This window comes from Myodes glareolus, chromosome 10 (genome assembly GCF_982192425.1).
Source record: "Myodes glareolus chromosome 10, mMyoGla1.1, whole genome shotgun sequence".
Classification (NCBI taxonomy): domain Eukaryota; kingdom Metazoa; phylum Chordata; class Mammalia; order Rodentia; family Cricetidae; genus Myodes; species Myodes glareolus.
In genome coordinates, this window is record NC_142035.1 from 401,745 (window position 1) to 416,328 (window position 14,584).

A 14,584-nucleotide genomic window follows, 5' to 3' on the forward strand; every position below is an offset into this window, starting at 1 on the left:
GCCAGGCGAGGTGGTGCACACCTATAGTCCCAGCTACTAGGGAGTCTGAGCAGGAGAATCTCTTGAGTCCCGGAGTTCTAGGCTATACTGAGCTGTGTGGATCAGGTCACATTAAGTTCAGCATCAATATGATGACCTCCCAGGTCACCAGGTTGTCTAAGGGAGGAATGAACCCACCGGGAGGGATGAACCCACCCAGGTTGAAAATGAAGCATGTCAAAACTCTCGTGCTGATCAGTAGTGGGACTGTACCTGTGAATAGATACCGCACTCCAGACTGGGCAACATAGGAAGGACACAAACGTGCAAACACGCATTCATGCCCTTTCTCTCTCTCTTTTCTAAAATTATTTATTTATTATCTTAATTTTATCTGCATTGGCATTTTGCCTGCATGTATGTCTGTGTGAGGGTGTCCGATCCTCTGGAACTGGAGTTAAAGACAGGTGTGAGCTGCCATGTGGGTTCTAGGATCTGAACTCTGGCCCTCTGGAAGAGCAGCCAGAGTTCTTAACTGCTGAGCCATCTCTTCAGCCCCACACCCATTCTCTTGGATGTGTGGTGTCATGCACTTTTAATTCCAGCACTTGGGAGACAGAGGCCTGTTTGGTCTACAGAGCAAGTTCCAGGACAGCCAGGGTTTTAAGAGTGGGGGTGTCCTGGTGAAAATTGACGGGTGTGTGATGGCAGGCGATCCTATCTACAGAGGTAGGAACGTTAGGAATTTCCTTTGGATGATCTTTTCCTGAGTGGTGTCTGTGTAGTCGCAGTTTGTGGTCTTTCTTGCAACCAGGTATTGCCTTAGGGAAGACTACTGAGACTCAGATCTCTATGGAACTTGTCATGGCTGGGTCCTACAGTTTTATTTTTAAATTATATGTATCTGTGTTTTGAGATTATACATGCGAGTGCAGACCTGCAGAAGCCAGGAGTATCGGATTCCCTGGAGTTGGAGTTACAGACTGTTGTAAGCCATCCATCCTTGGCGCTGGGAACCAAACTTGGGTCCTTTGCAGGAGCAGTGTATGCTTTTAACTCAGTAGCTATCTCCCCAGGTCCCTTCTGGTTTTTTGGGGGAACCCCAGAGGGCTTTTCCTGGTGAGAGCGAGGGGCTACATCTCAAAAGGCAGGACAGAGCCCCATCCACAGTCCTCTGTGGGTCACAGTCACTCTGTTCACTTTCTGTCTCAGGCCCTAGCTCAGGATGAAGGGCCGGGTGACTTTAAGAAAGTAATTCATCAATGGGGAAATGCTGGGCACATAGTAGGTATTCAGGAAAAATGTTGCCTTTTCCTTCCTTATAGGACTAGTCTGACTCAACAATTTTTCTTCCTCTAGCATGTCTCAGGCTAGTAGACCTGGGAACTCTCAAATGGAATACCAAGTAGAGCCAGGTGCTCCTTTTTGCCTGTGGTGCTATCTGCAGAGTTATCACCAACCTGTGCAATGTGAGCCTAGAAGGTTGTAGCCTCTGGGGAGTGGTGGCTTTAAAGCTGGGACTAAGGCCCAGTCCTCATTGTCTGTTCTGAGCTACTGAGATGGAATTACAGCCCCAGACTTGTACCAGTGAGGGCAACAGTTTTGTCTCCAAGGCCTGGTGAAGACTCCAGGTGCCCTGGAATAGCCAGGGTTACAACCTGTGGTTGGATAAGGCAAGTATCCCTTTATAGAAGTGACATGTCACAGAAATATCACTGGATAAAGGTGGAGAAGGGGCTTTGGGGATGCAGAAGGGGAAAGAAGACACTAGCTGGGAGCTGAAATGGTTAAAACTTATGTGGAAAATCTACTCTTAAGAGACAGCCCAGCGGGGTTGGTGGTACATGCCTTTAATCCCAGAACTCGTGGAGATAGAAGCAGGCAGATCCCTGCGAGTTTGAGATCAGGCTGGTCTACAAGAGCTAGTTTCAGGACAGGCTCCAAAAACTACAGAAAAACCCTGTCTTGGAAACCAAAATAAATAAATAAATAAATAAATAAATAAATAAATAAGACAGAGAGACACAGAGACAGAGAGAGAGAGACAGAGAGAGAGAGAGCGTCCAGACCGGCCCAGGGCACCAGTTGAGACCCAGGAACAGATCCACTCTAAAGTGTGGAAGGCTGGTGTGCATCTGAGGGTGTGGTGGAGCAGGACTGTTCCTGACCTATGCCAGGACCTTCCCAGGGCCTGTGGTTGGGATTAGCTGCTTAGAAACTCTCAGAGGAAAGCACTATCCCACAGCCTAGTAAGGTGTTCCTCTACCCAAGGTACATACTTGGTTCTGACTGGGCACTGAGGCTGCTTCCTGCCCCTGTGCTGGTCTAGCACAGGGGTCTGGCTGATAGATCTTCTGCTTCTGCTCTGTTTTTTCCCCTGTTCTCTTCTTTCCCTGCTTTATTCTTCCTGTCTCTTCCCCTTGGTCTGCTGAGGCCTGGCCCTGACCTATTCTCTTGGTCTTGAACCTCAGTACATCTCCTTCTCCCAGCCCACGAACACAGCAGGTGTGGCTTTGCTCCTTACAGAATTGGAAATGCAGGGAATTCTGGAATGCTGAGCCCTGGCCCCATAGCTGGTAGGTGGAAGGCAAGGCTTAGAGAGCAAGGAGCTGCCAGTTGGCTGTGGTACTTTGGAAGGACGGTTGGGGGTGAGGGAGCACTTGGAATGGAGATGGGGCGACAGTTGGCAATAGCAGCTGGAGTGGCAGTTGGGGCTTGGCAGGGACACAAACCTGGAGGACAGTTGGGGTGGGGCAGCCGTGCAATTGGCAGGTAGCCCCTGGCCTGGAGCAGCTCTGGAGGGGAGTCTTGCAGAGGCCTGGACAGGAGGGCAGGTCCAGATGGCTCTAGACCTGGCCAAGCTATGCCCAGGAAGCCGGGGTGAGAAGCCCCTCCCATGGCTGGGTCTTTGCGGCAGACTAAGGCAGGCTTCAGTTTCATTATGGGACCAGGTTGATGTGTGGTGGGCGGTTCCCTGGGCAGCCCCAGTATCCCCAGTCCACAGCAATAGTCGTTCTTTCCTACCCGCTCTTGGCTTTTCTAGATAGGGACTTTCAGCAGAGTCCTGGAGAGAGCAGGGACAGGTTCTGGGCCGTTTCTGGAAGGGGGCAGGACTCTCGGGTCTGTTGCCATGGGGACGACTGAGTAACACCACTGGCTGGAGGATAAACAGGCAGTCTCTCTGACCAGTGACTGAAACAAAGACAGCTACTGAAAACCCAGCTGGGGGTAGATTAGGAAATGCTGCCTTGGGGGAAGATGCCTAGCAATGATAGGGTAGGTGGGGTGGTACATTTACTAGATAAGTAGGGATATTTGCTGTTCTTCTGGAATTTTCTTTTCCAAAGCTCCTCCCAGGCTATTACTTATAAAGCAAATCCTGAGGCTAAATGCAAGTAAGTCCCTGATTTCTCTATTGTTCCACAGTGCTTCCTCTGAGGTTGGACCCCTTTTTGCTTCTCTGCCCCTGGAAAGCTATGTGGTGTGTCAGTGGAGGGTAGGTTATCAGCAAAGCAAGCGACACATGGGGGTCTCTTAGGTATACAGAGGATGTTGGGCTTGGCCAGCCGCATGGCACTCTTAATGGCTATCATGGTGGTGTTCTAGGATAGGAGCACATTCTGAGGGCTTTCTATGGGAAAGCACACTCATGACCTGATCAGTTGCTGCACACTTGGTCTGGCCCCAAGAATGAGTGGCCCAATGCTACTAATTCACTTCAGGGATTTGGTGTGTCCTTGATGGTCTCCTGACTGCTCATACAGGTAGGTGGGGTGAGTTTTTGGTGGTTGTTATTGTTTTTCAAGATAGGGTTTTATTGAATGACCTGGACCTCATTTTGTAGACCAGGTTGCCCTTAAACTCAGAGAGATTCGTCTGCTTCTGCCTCCCAAGCACTGGGATTAAAGGTGTATAAGCCACCACATCTGACTAGACTTTTTAAAAATTGTGTGTGTGTGTGTGTGTGTGTATATATACACGTGCAACTGACTTCTCATCAAGGCCAAAAGAGGGTGTTAGATCTCCTGGAGTTGGGATTACAGGCTGTTGTGACCTACCACAATGTGGATCTGAATGAGAACCAAATTTGGGTGGGTCCTATGCAAAATCACTAAGAAAATACTATTATTAAAAACACTGAGCCATCTCTCCAGGTCCTGGGGATAACTATGCAATGGCCTCAACAGGCTGCAGGACCCCGGCCATCTGTTTCGTCACATGTCATTTCTACTACTCATCGTTGATAGCAAGGATCACGCCCATCTTCATGGAACCTTGACAGACCCCTGCGTTGGCTGTAGAATGCCATGGTCAGAGTGCAACTGAGGTCAACCTATCTGTCCATCCTTGAGAGCCATCTGTAAGGCAGGTCACCTGGTGTGAAGAACCGTGAGTTCCTGAGCCATTCTGTTAAACGTAACACATCAAAGCAGACACATCAAGATGCCTGGGCTGGCTCAGCTATGACTTCTCTTACCCTCACATCTGACACAAGGTTGCAGTTGCTGCTGTTTGGGGTTTTAAACAATTATGGGGTTTATTAGCTCGTGGAACAGTGACAGTGCAGAGATAGGGTGGGTCTGTCTCATCTCAGGAGGATTGTTCTTCAATCTGCATTGTCTTTATGTCCAGGCTTTGAACCCTGCTGTTGGTTTTTGGAGCAGAAAAGACAGAGAGGTCTTGGTGCAATCACTGGTAATGCTGCTGGGGCGGAGGTGCAAGAGTGTGTTTGTGTGTTAGAGAAAGGGAGTGTCTGCTTTGTTCTGGCTCATTTCAGAACTCAATAAGACTTCCTATGAAGATGAGTAGCCCTTCTGGCATATGGAGTGGGCCTGTCAGTGTTGGACACAGACTCACAGGATTGGTTCTTTTTTTTTTTTTTTTTTTTTTTTTCTGGAGACGGGGTTTCTTTGTAGCTCTGGAGTCTGTCCTGCAACTCACTACACAGACCAGACTGGCCTTGAACTCCCAGAGATCTGTGACACTTCCTGATGCAGCCTCCCGTGTGCTGGGATTAAAGGTGTGTGCCACCACCTCTCTCCGTCACAGGCTTGATTCTCATGGGTTTCCTGAACAATGCCTGGGCTCCGCTGTGTTCATGGGCAAGGTTCTTTTATTGCTCTCAAGTTCTGCATGGAAAACAGACAGCATGACATCAACATGATGTCTTGGGTGCCTAGCTACCTTGGGAGAAACTGGGGCTCTCTCTGAGGGAAAGTGACCTTACAGGTCTCCTCATGATTCACTTCCTTCATGACTGCAACAGAGACCAAACTGAGAAAGAGGATAGTCTAAGGACTTCTACGAACAGTGCCCTTTGTCCTCTCATAGGGAGGTGTACCCAGACGGACTCTCCCGGAGGTCAGGAGCAGTATGTCAGAACCGTGTCAGCCCTACTCCAATGATAGGCACACTGAGGCAGGCAGGAGTGGGGTGTGCGCGTAGGGGTGGAGTGGGAGCTTGTTTCAGACCAGCTATACCAAGAGGGTCCTCCAGCAGAAAGAATGAGGCTAGGGACACCTGGACCACGAGTGCCAGCCTGGATGCCTGATGAGGGGTGGGTAGGGCATGTATCTCCCTGGGTGGGTAGGCTCCATCTCCTGGAGCCAGCGAAGTGTGAGGGAGTATCCCAGGTTTTCAACTCTGACTGCCAGACCTCTGCTCGCCCTTGCTCACTCAAGGAGAATCCCATCCCGCCAGCCCTCCCACTGCCGCCTGTGAATGCCTCCTCACACAACAGGAGAAATCCTCCACCAGGGCGGGCGCCTCCCACCTCCAGAGGAATTCCGCGGCGCTGGCCCCTCGAGGAGGCAGGGCGCGGACAGCCCAGGGCGCCTTGCTATTGGTTGGCCCAGCAGGGCTCAACTCCTTCACGTCCCTGGCCAGCCACAGGCTCACCTCCCTTCCCTCCGCTGTGCCCAGGAGCGTGGTGGCCTTTAACCCCAGCGCAGGCCAGCCAGGAATGTACGCTACCCGTCCCAGCTCCCCTAAAGCTCGAAGACACTGGATGCCAGAAGGGACGCGCGGCACCGCACCACTGGGGGCGGGGTGAAGAGACCCATCCCTAGCTATACGGGAATCGGGATGCGATCACTGGGTGAGAACTGCGGTTCTTGCCCCTTGTCTGAGCCCTACGCTCTCCACAGCAGTTGGATGACAAGACCGACGTGCGGCAGCCAATGCTCCTAGTTGGCTCTATTTGAGTACCGCTTGTAGGCACCGCCACGTGGCCCGCTTCTCAACGCGCGCTTCTCTACGAGAGCGCCCAGGTCCCCGGATGGCGGGGGTGCACAGTGACCAGCTCCTTCTGGGCACCGCGCCCCTAGAGCGTGTTTCCTTCGCTCAGCATGAGGCCCGCCGAACCGCCATGGCGCGCCTGGAAGTCGCTAAGTTTGGGAGACGCGCGTACGGCGACGGCTCCTCGGGGTTCGGAGACAGCCACGACCCTGGGTCTCGTGCGTCCCCAGGGATAGGCGCGCGGACAACGCGGGGTGCGCCCACCCGACCCCGCTGCGGTGTCCTTGTCCAGCCCACCTCTCCCATCAGGTGGTCTCTGGCTGCACGAGCCCGCAGGGCGGGAGCGTCGGACCCACGGACCCGGTTCCTTGCCACTCGCAAGCCCATGGGAGGGGGCTTCCCACAATGCCCAGCGAGCTCCAGCCCGCACTTCCGCTGTCCGGCCCCGCGGGGGGGCGGTGGGCCGCCGGAGCACCGGCGGCTACTCGGCCCCGGCCAGTTCGCTGCGCCCTGCCGCCGGAGCGGGGGGCGGGGCCGGCAGGCGGGGGCGGGGGCGGGGCCGGGGCGGTGGCCGAGGCCAGGGCGCAGCGCGGGCCAATCAGCGGCGGCCGGGCGCGCGCCGGGGGCGGGGTCAGGGGCCGCGGGCGGGGCGCGCGGGGGCCGCGGGGCTGGAGCAGCGCGGGGGCGCGCGCCGGCCTGACGGACGGACGAACGGACGGGCGGGCGGACCGAGCCACCCGGGCGAGCGCGCAGCTCGGACCCTCCCGGACGTAGCGCTTGCCGGTGGCCGCGCGATCACCGGTCCGCGCCCACGGCGCCCGCTCGCGCCGGCGCCCCATGGGGTCACAGGTAAGCTGCGCCAGCTTCATTGTCCGCGCGGCCGGGCTGGCGCACCACGCCGGGGCCGGGGCCGAAGCCCTGGCCGGAGCCTGGGCCGGAGCGGGGGCCGGGCAGCTGCAGCCCTGGCTGCTGTGAGCCAGGGCGCGCCCCCGCCCTGCCACCGGCCCCGCCCCGTCCCGCCTCGCGGGGGCGCCCTCCTGGGGGCGATGGCGCTCGGGGACGAGGCGGACTGAGACCCAGGCCCGTGGGGCCACTGCCCGAGTGGCGTGGGCGGGGCGGCGCGGTGCGGCAGGTTCCCGCGGGGCTGATCCCGGAGGCGGTCGCGGCGCCGAGCTGCCCGACCCCTTGGCTCCCTGGCACCTCTGGCAGCCACTGCGACCGCCGGGGTCCCTCTTAGTCACCTTCGAAAGGGGAATTTTCCAGCTGGTAATTTCTGCTGCGTCAACGCCTGGCCCCAGGAGGCAGCCCGGGGGCGTCCCTGCGCCCCCCGCCCGTGCCGCCCTGTGCGTCCCCCGCCCGCGCAGCAGAGCCGCACCCGGACCCGCCCGCGCCGAGTTTGCCAAGAGTCAGAACTGTGGGACGTGGGCTCTGGGGTTCTTGGGGGTCATTGTCTCCCCAGAAGTCAAAAGCCGGTCGTTTTAGATTTCCATTTTAATCATGGGCCAAACTGGGGTGCAGGGCCCTCCCGGTGCTGTGGAGAGGGGAGCGCAGATGAGACGCGGCGCTCGGAGCGCACGGGGCGCACAGGGGAACCGGGTCCGCTACGAGTCGCGTCTTTGTTTCCCAGTAAATAGACCTGTCAGTTTCACAGGTTAGCGAGTGTCAGTGTCCGACAACTCAATCCCGAGGGTAAAACTGGAATTTTCTGCACCATGGAGAGGGTTCTGGCTAGTTGGGGGATTCCCTGGTATGGCTAGCGATTTCAATATTAGTAGGCGGAACCAGCCATACACAATAGGACTGAATCCTGGAACCCGGGGGAACAAGCTAAATGGGGCGAAGGACAGATAATTTCTAACCCAAAGAAATATAAACAGAAGAAAGTTTGACCGAAATTCTCGGTGAATTTCCTCCGGCTCTTAACGCTAGGAACGCAGAGCGAGCATTTAGTGAAGGTTACAGTGACGAAATTGTTATCAGCCTATTTAAAGAAATGCTAATTGGAAAATGGATTTAGTGGACGTCTGGGCGCTGACACCTGTGCACGGAGCATTCCTACGGTGCATTGTCTCTCGCTTGCAGAACGTTGGGTTGACTCCATCCTCTAGGCTAACTTCCCATTTGGGTGCAGATTCGCGAATTCCGCTCTTGCTGGTTCTTGTCTTGCCTGTGCACGGCAGTGTTTCCACTCGGCAAGAGAATAGTTTGTTCACCAAAAGGAAATTTATGGAAGGGTTTCCACGAGAATAATGAGGCAAAGTTTATTATAATAGGAGTTCTCCGTTTTGGTATATTTTGTGACGTTAGGTACTTTGAACTGTAAAGTTTAAGATACATCTCCCATATTATTGCAGAAAAGATTAAGTAAATGATAGTGGTACTTTGGCAGAAGTTATTGTAGATAAAAGTTTCGCATTATTTTTGAAAATTTTGTGGTTGTTCTCTTTTTTTTTTTCTGAAGGGAAACTATGTTGGGGGTTATTGCCAGTTTTCTCTTTAGAATAGTAGAAAGAACTCACTTTGGGTTTTTAGAAATTCAAAACCCAGTCTCGCCCCAGGCATGCCCGAGGACAACGTTTAATTAAGCTTCTCACTGACGCTACCTTGAATGTAAGAATTTCTATTCGTGTTCCATTGCTTTATGTAAATGTAAAGTTGTCCTGTGTCCAGACCCAAGGCCACCGCTGACACTCAGCACTCTGCACCAGCTATGACAGGGTCAGGCCAGTTCTGTCCACCTCCCTGTGACTTCTGGTGCTCCTTAGTCAGATAGCAACAGAGAAACCAGGGCATACATATCAAGAAATGGACAAAATGATTCAAAGATTCATAGAAAATTCCTGAAAATGTGGGAGAGCTGTTACTGCTGAAGATGTCTTATTTACAAATACTGCTAAACTGAATTATGTTTTAACAGTGAACTTCCCAAATTTCTCCTTGTGTGGGGGTTTTCAAATTAAGGGAAATTGGGCCACTCTGTCCCTGTGGTCTGGTTTCTGGGGCACTGATCAGCTGCTGTACTGTACTCCATGAGGTCTTAGACCAGCCTCTGAGAACTGAAGAGTCCCATTTAGTGTATAGGGCAGAAAAATACTTGCACTAATTCCTCACACTTGCTGTACTTGGGCACCCTCTTAGCTGTGAGTGAGAAGAAACTTTTAGAAACAGTTGTCTCCATTTAATTTACATATCTGCCTTAAGCAGCCTGTTTCAGGAGCTTCATGTTTTGTTTTGCTTTTCTCATTTTTGAAAAAAAAAGTAAGCCTTTTATCTGCTCTAAAGACATATTCTAATTAAATTCTCTGGAGTAATGGTGAATTGTTAAGAATTTCCCTTGAAGCTGGGGTGGTGGTGGGTGGTGCTGCTGCCTTTACTCCCAGCATTTGGGAGGCAGAGATAGATGAGTCTTTAAATTTGAGGCCAGCCTGGTCTACAGAGTGAGTTTTCAGACAGCCAGGGTTACACAAAGAAACCCTGTCTTTGTGTAAAAAAAAAAATTTTTCACTTTGAATCTATCCTCTGGCTAGGAGTGGGTGGAAATTTTTGTTCCTAGAGTTTGCTGAGTGGCCTGACCCTTAAAAATAAACAGATAAGGGAAATGTTCTATTAAGACCAAAAGACAAGTCGTTGAAACACTGCCAACTTGTTCCAGTCATGATTTTCTATCTTCTTGTTGCTACTCTGTCTTTGGCCCAACCAGTTCTGGTCTTGGACTCGTCATGAGAGCTGGACTCTGAGAATATGGAGTTGGTAGACTGGCTCTTTTCTTTTCTCTCTTTCTCCTCCTCCTCTTATTTTTTGAGATAGGATTTTACTCTTTAGTCCAGGATGGCTTCAGACTTTGCATGTAGCTTAGATTGGTCTCAAGTTTGAGGCAGTTTTCCTCTCAGTTTTTTAAATGCTAGAATTATAGCTGTGAGCCTGCACCCAGTCTTTTCTATTCTTTTTGTTTTGTTTTGAGACAGAGTTACATATAGTCTAGGCTGGCCTCAAACCCACAACGTAGCTGAGGATGCCCTAAAACTCCTGATCCTTTTGCCTCCGACATCATGTGTATTCTAGAGCGAAGGTGGACACCATCGAGCCAGGCTTTCCTGCTATAATTGCTTAACCACCTTTTTATTTCCCTTAGGCTTGTGCTCCGGTTTACTAGTGGTGTGCGCCTGATGGTATCGCTTCAAGGTAGAAAAGAGGAACACTTTTTGACAGGTTATTTTATGAATGACTGAAAGGAAAACAAAATAAGTCAAATTTGACCTACGTACGACTTATATAAGATTTTATGTTGACTAACTGAATTTCAGAGTTTCATCAGTGACATTTATCTTTGATTTATATTTTTAAATTACTAAGCATTTTTTTATTTTTATTCATTTACTTTTTAAAACAAGGTTTCCCTGTGTAGCACTGGGATTAAATTTATGTGCCACTACCACCAAGCAACTAAGTATTTTAAAAACATAATTTGGATTTAAAAAATTGCTAACCTAGTTATCAGAGTAGCAAGTTGGGAAGCGCCAGTATGTTTTGAGAAGCACACGCTGAGATTTTTGTGTTCCGACAGATGTGTTTTCTGAGTTGTGTTAGCAGACATTCTGCCTTTCCTTCCTTTGTTCTTTTTTTCCCCCTTCTTCAGTTTTTGAGGCATGGTTTTGCTATGTAGCCCATACAGGTCTGGAACTCAAGATACTTCTGTCTTCTGAATGCTGGGCTCAGAGATACATACACCATCATGCCTGTCCCCAGGGTTTCTTATGACTGTTTTTGGCATTCAGAACCTGCTATGGAGACCTTAGGTCAGTCTGGGACTACAACTAACAAATGCGGGTGAGAAACATCTCAGAGAATGCAGGCAAGATGAGGAGAGGTCTTGGAGTTTCTACAGGTACCCTGAGGAAATGACCTTCAGTATCTCACTCAGGGCTGGCACCCAGTTATCTATGTCTTCCTCTGCTTTGTGGATGTTGGATTGCTGGTGAGAGCTGGTAGATCTAGGACAGAAAGGTAGTCGTACTGGGCATGAGACGTGATTACGTTCATATGTTACCTTTCATAGCTTGTCTTCAGCTCACAAGACCCTTCCTGTGGGTGACATGGTTCTGCAGGTGCCCAGGAGGTATACTGAATTTCTTCTACGTTTTCTGCCAGTACTTCTCTAACTTCTGGCTGTCTTTTCAATTGCCCACAAAATAGGAAAGATACAGAAATTCACATGAATGATGTATTTTAAAAGGTATCTTGCTGGGTAGTGATGGAGCTCACTTTTAATTCTAGCATTTGGGAGGCAGAGGTAGGCAGATTTTTGTGAGCCTGGTTTATAGAGTGAGTTCTAGCACAGGCTCCAAAGCTATACAGAGAAACCCTGTCTTGAAAAACAAAACAAAGCAAAATCTTAAGGAGGCTGGAGAGATGGCTCAGTAGTTAAGAGCATTGATACCTCTTCCAGAGGACCCAGGTTTGATCCCCAGTGTTCATATGGTGGTTCACAATCATCTGTAACTCCAGTTCCAGGAGATCAAACTCCCTCTTCTGGCTCTTGAAAGCATCAGGCATGAAAGTGGTGCACATACATACATGTAGGAAAACGCATCCATGCACATAAAATTTTTTAAATATAAATTTATTATATATACAGTGTTCTGCCTTCATATATGCCTGCAGGCAAGAAGAGGGTACCAGATCTCTTTATGGATGGTTGTGAGCTACCATGTGGTTGCTGGGAATTGAACTCAGGACCTCTGGAAGAACAGCTAGTGCTTTTAACCACTGAGCCATCTCTCCAGCCCTGCACATAATATTAATTTAGTCAGACATGGTAGCATGTGCCTTTTGCTGGGTACAATTTCAGTGGAGTTGTGGTTGCTAAATGTTTTTCAGTCCCTGAGATCTCACTATGGTCATCCCGGGAGGTTTATGTCTGACTTGATACATCCTGTCTCTACCGTATACCCATTGAAGATGAGCTGTAAAGGGAAAGTGGTCCACGGTCTTGGTGCTCAAAATAGGTCTGTTCTGTGCTCTCATTCTATCCCATTTAAAGCACCGAAGCCTGTGAGTGGCAGTGTGCTTTTATTTAGGAAGTTCAAAGCCAGTTTGGGAATTTCTGAAAGAAGAAATTATTCATCTTCATTTGGAGATGAGGACAAACTGGGAACAATTTGCTGGTGCAACTGGCATTCTTCATTTTACAATTTTAAGCAGAATCTGTGACCTTCTAAATACTTGTATTTTCTTATATTTCAAGGGGACCTGCTAAACCTGAAGGTGATCTTGCTGTTTGGACTTTTTGTATATGGTTTGTATATGCAGGAAGCCTGCATAAGACTCCACACTGAATGTCTGGTCATGACGAAGCCTTGGGTCACCTAAGGCTCTGCTGCATTCAAAATCTCTCTTTTCAAATGCAGTTTTGTCATTAATAGTAGCCACTCCTTGGCCCAGAGTTCCAGACACCAAAGGTCAGAAAGACACTGGGACAGAGGAGAGGAAGATGCAGAAATGAAAAAGGTGATCTGGGGAACATGGATGAAGTGTCCTGGAATACTGTCTTTTTCTTCTTCATGTATTCATACTCTTAGTGGGATGAGTTTTTGTGGCTGCTGTGCATGTAGCATCTAGGTACTGTGTATACATTGTATTTTCACTGTATGTAGTTTGTGAATGCTGTGGGTCAGTGTATCGGTGCTGTGAGTTCAGAGTGTGGGTGCTGTGTGTGTAATATGTGAGTGATGTTAGTGTCAGTGCCTGTGTGGATGGTATGTAGTATGCTTGCTTTGTGAGTGCTGTGTATGCAACATGTGAGTACTATGAGTTTGGAGTTTGGGTACTAGGCATGCAGTGTATGGCAGCATATGTACTGTGCACATATGTGGAGTACGATAAGTATCTTGTGTGCCCTGTATTGATACTTTGTGTGGATATGTAGATGCTGTGTATGTGTTTTGAAGACATGTGTACATTGTGTGGATACTGTAGACACAGAGTGTGGGTGCTGTGAGTGTCATTGTTTTCCTTCATTGACTGGACTTGTTCCTGAAAACATGTTTTCAGATTCAGCATGGGAGTATGAAGAAGCTGCCAATCCTGATGTATTGCTGAGCCTGGTCTTGTGGGCCATCAGTGAACCCAAAGGCTTGTAAACCTAGTCTTCTGCATTCTTCTGATTGGGCCTCAGAAGCCACTACATCCCTCAGACTTGTTTTTCATATTTTCACATGTCAGCTCTGGGGATGTTTCCAAGGCTTTCAGCAAATTCCCGTTTGGGACCTGTGTCCCACAGGAAAGGGTTGCACCCTGGCACGTGATTGGGGGTCACTTCAGGACATTCCTTCCTGGCTGCCTCTACCTACCAGAGTCATTATGGCAGCTGCTCTGTGCAGGATGTCTACTTCCCAGCTTTTCTCAGTTCCAGTGGATCGGCTTCCTCCATCTATGCCTACAGTGTCAACAGCACTGAGAATTTCCTGTACACTGGAGTTGAGGGCATGGTTCTCCTGTGGAAACTTCAGGAGAGAAAGTTAGAGTTTTTTGGCTCTTGTTGTGCTCACCAAGTGAGGAGATTTTCCTGGGCAGTATGACATGGGCAAGCCACCCCGTGGTCTTCTGTTCTGAGAACTTGGAGTAATATAGAAGATACTGTTTCCTGGGATTACTAACCCTGAATCCACTTGTGTGTCAGGATATTTAAAGCACACAGATGGTGGTGGTGCACACCTTTAATCTCAGCACTAGGGAGGGAGAGGCAGGTAGATCTTTGTGAGTTCAAGGTCAGCCTGGTCTACAGAGCAAGTTCCTGGACTGTCAGGGCTACGCAGAGAAATGCTGTCTTGGGGAGAAAAAAAAAAGAAATATCTAATTGTTAAGTGTCATTAATCTCAACTCTTTCGTTTGTTTCAGGCAGGAGCATCCCTGTTATTTAATAAGAGAGAGAGAGAGGGTGTTTTGTTTTTTGTTTTTGTTTTTTGGGGAGTTTTCAAGACAAGGTTTCTCTGTAACTTTGGAGCCTGTTCTGGAACTCACTCGGTAGACCAGCCTGGCCTTGAACTCACAGAGATCCTCCTGCCTCTGCCTCCCGAGTGCTGGAGGTCGGAGCCTCCACAGACCTGTTCAGCTCTGACACTTTTCCCACATAGATTTTGCTCAGTCTAGCATTTATCACGACCTCTCCAAGCGTTACTAGCTGTCACCTTCCTCAGCTACGATATCCTTGATAGTCTTGTTATTCACAACAGAGATGGCAAGTTAGTAGCAAGTCAGCTCATATGTCCTGTGAACCTGCACATGCCCAAGCCTGAAGCAAGAGGGTTTTCAGCTTGGGGGTTAGCAGTGAACAGTGATCCAGACACTGTGGTGAGGGTAAATGATGTAA

General features: G+C 49.9%; 1 protein-coding gene and 1 non-coding gene across 4 annotated transcripts in view; both read left to right on the forward strand.

Annotated features, from left to right (window-relative positions):
• Positions 1-296, forward strand: LOC146892702 (signal recognition particle RNA). Its single transcript, XR_015004321.2, has one exon.
• A 5,637-nt stretch (positions 297-5,933) lies between these two features.
• Zbtb46 (zinc finger and BTB domain containing 46) overlaps positions 5,934-14,584 on the forward strand; it is a 74,800-nt gene continuing 66,149 nt past the window's right edge. Inside the window, exon 1 of one of the 3 annotated variants that reach the window (XM_048441378.3) lies at positions 5,934-6,076. The gene's annotated coding sequence lies outside the window, so the exon portion shown is untranslated. Of the gene's footprint in view, positions 6,077-6,913; positions 7,066-14,584 lie in introns of those variants that run through there. The other 2 variants (XM_085696852.2, XM_085696851.2) reach the window with 2 other exon arrangements.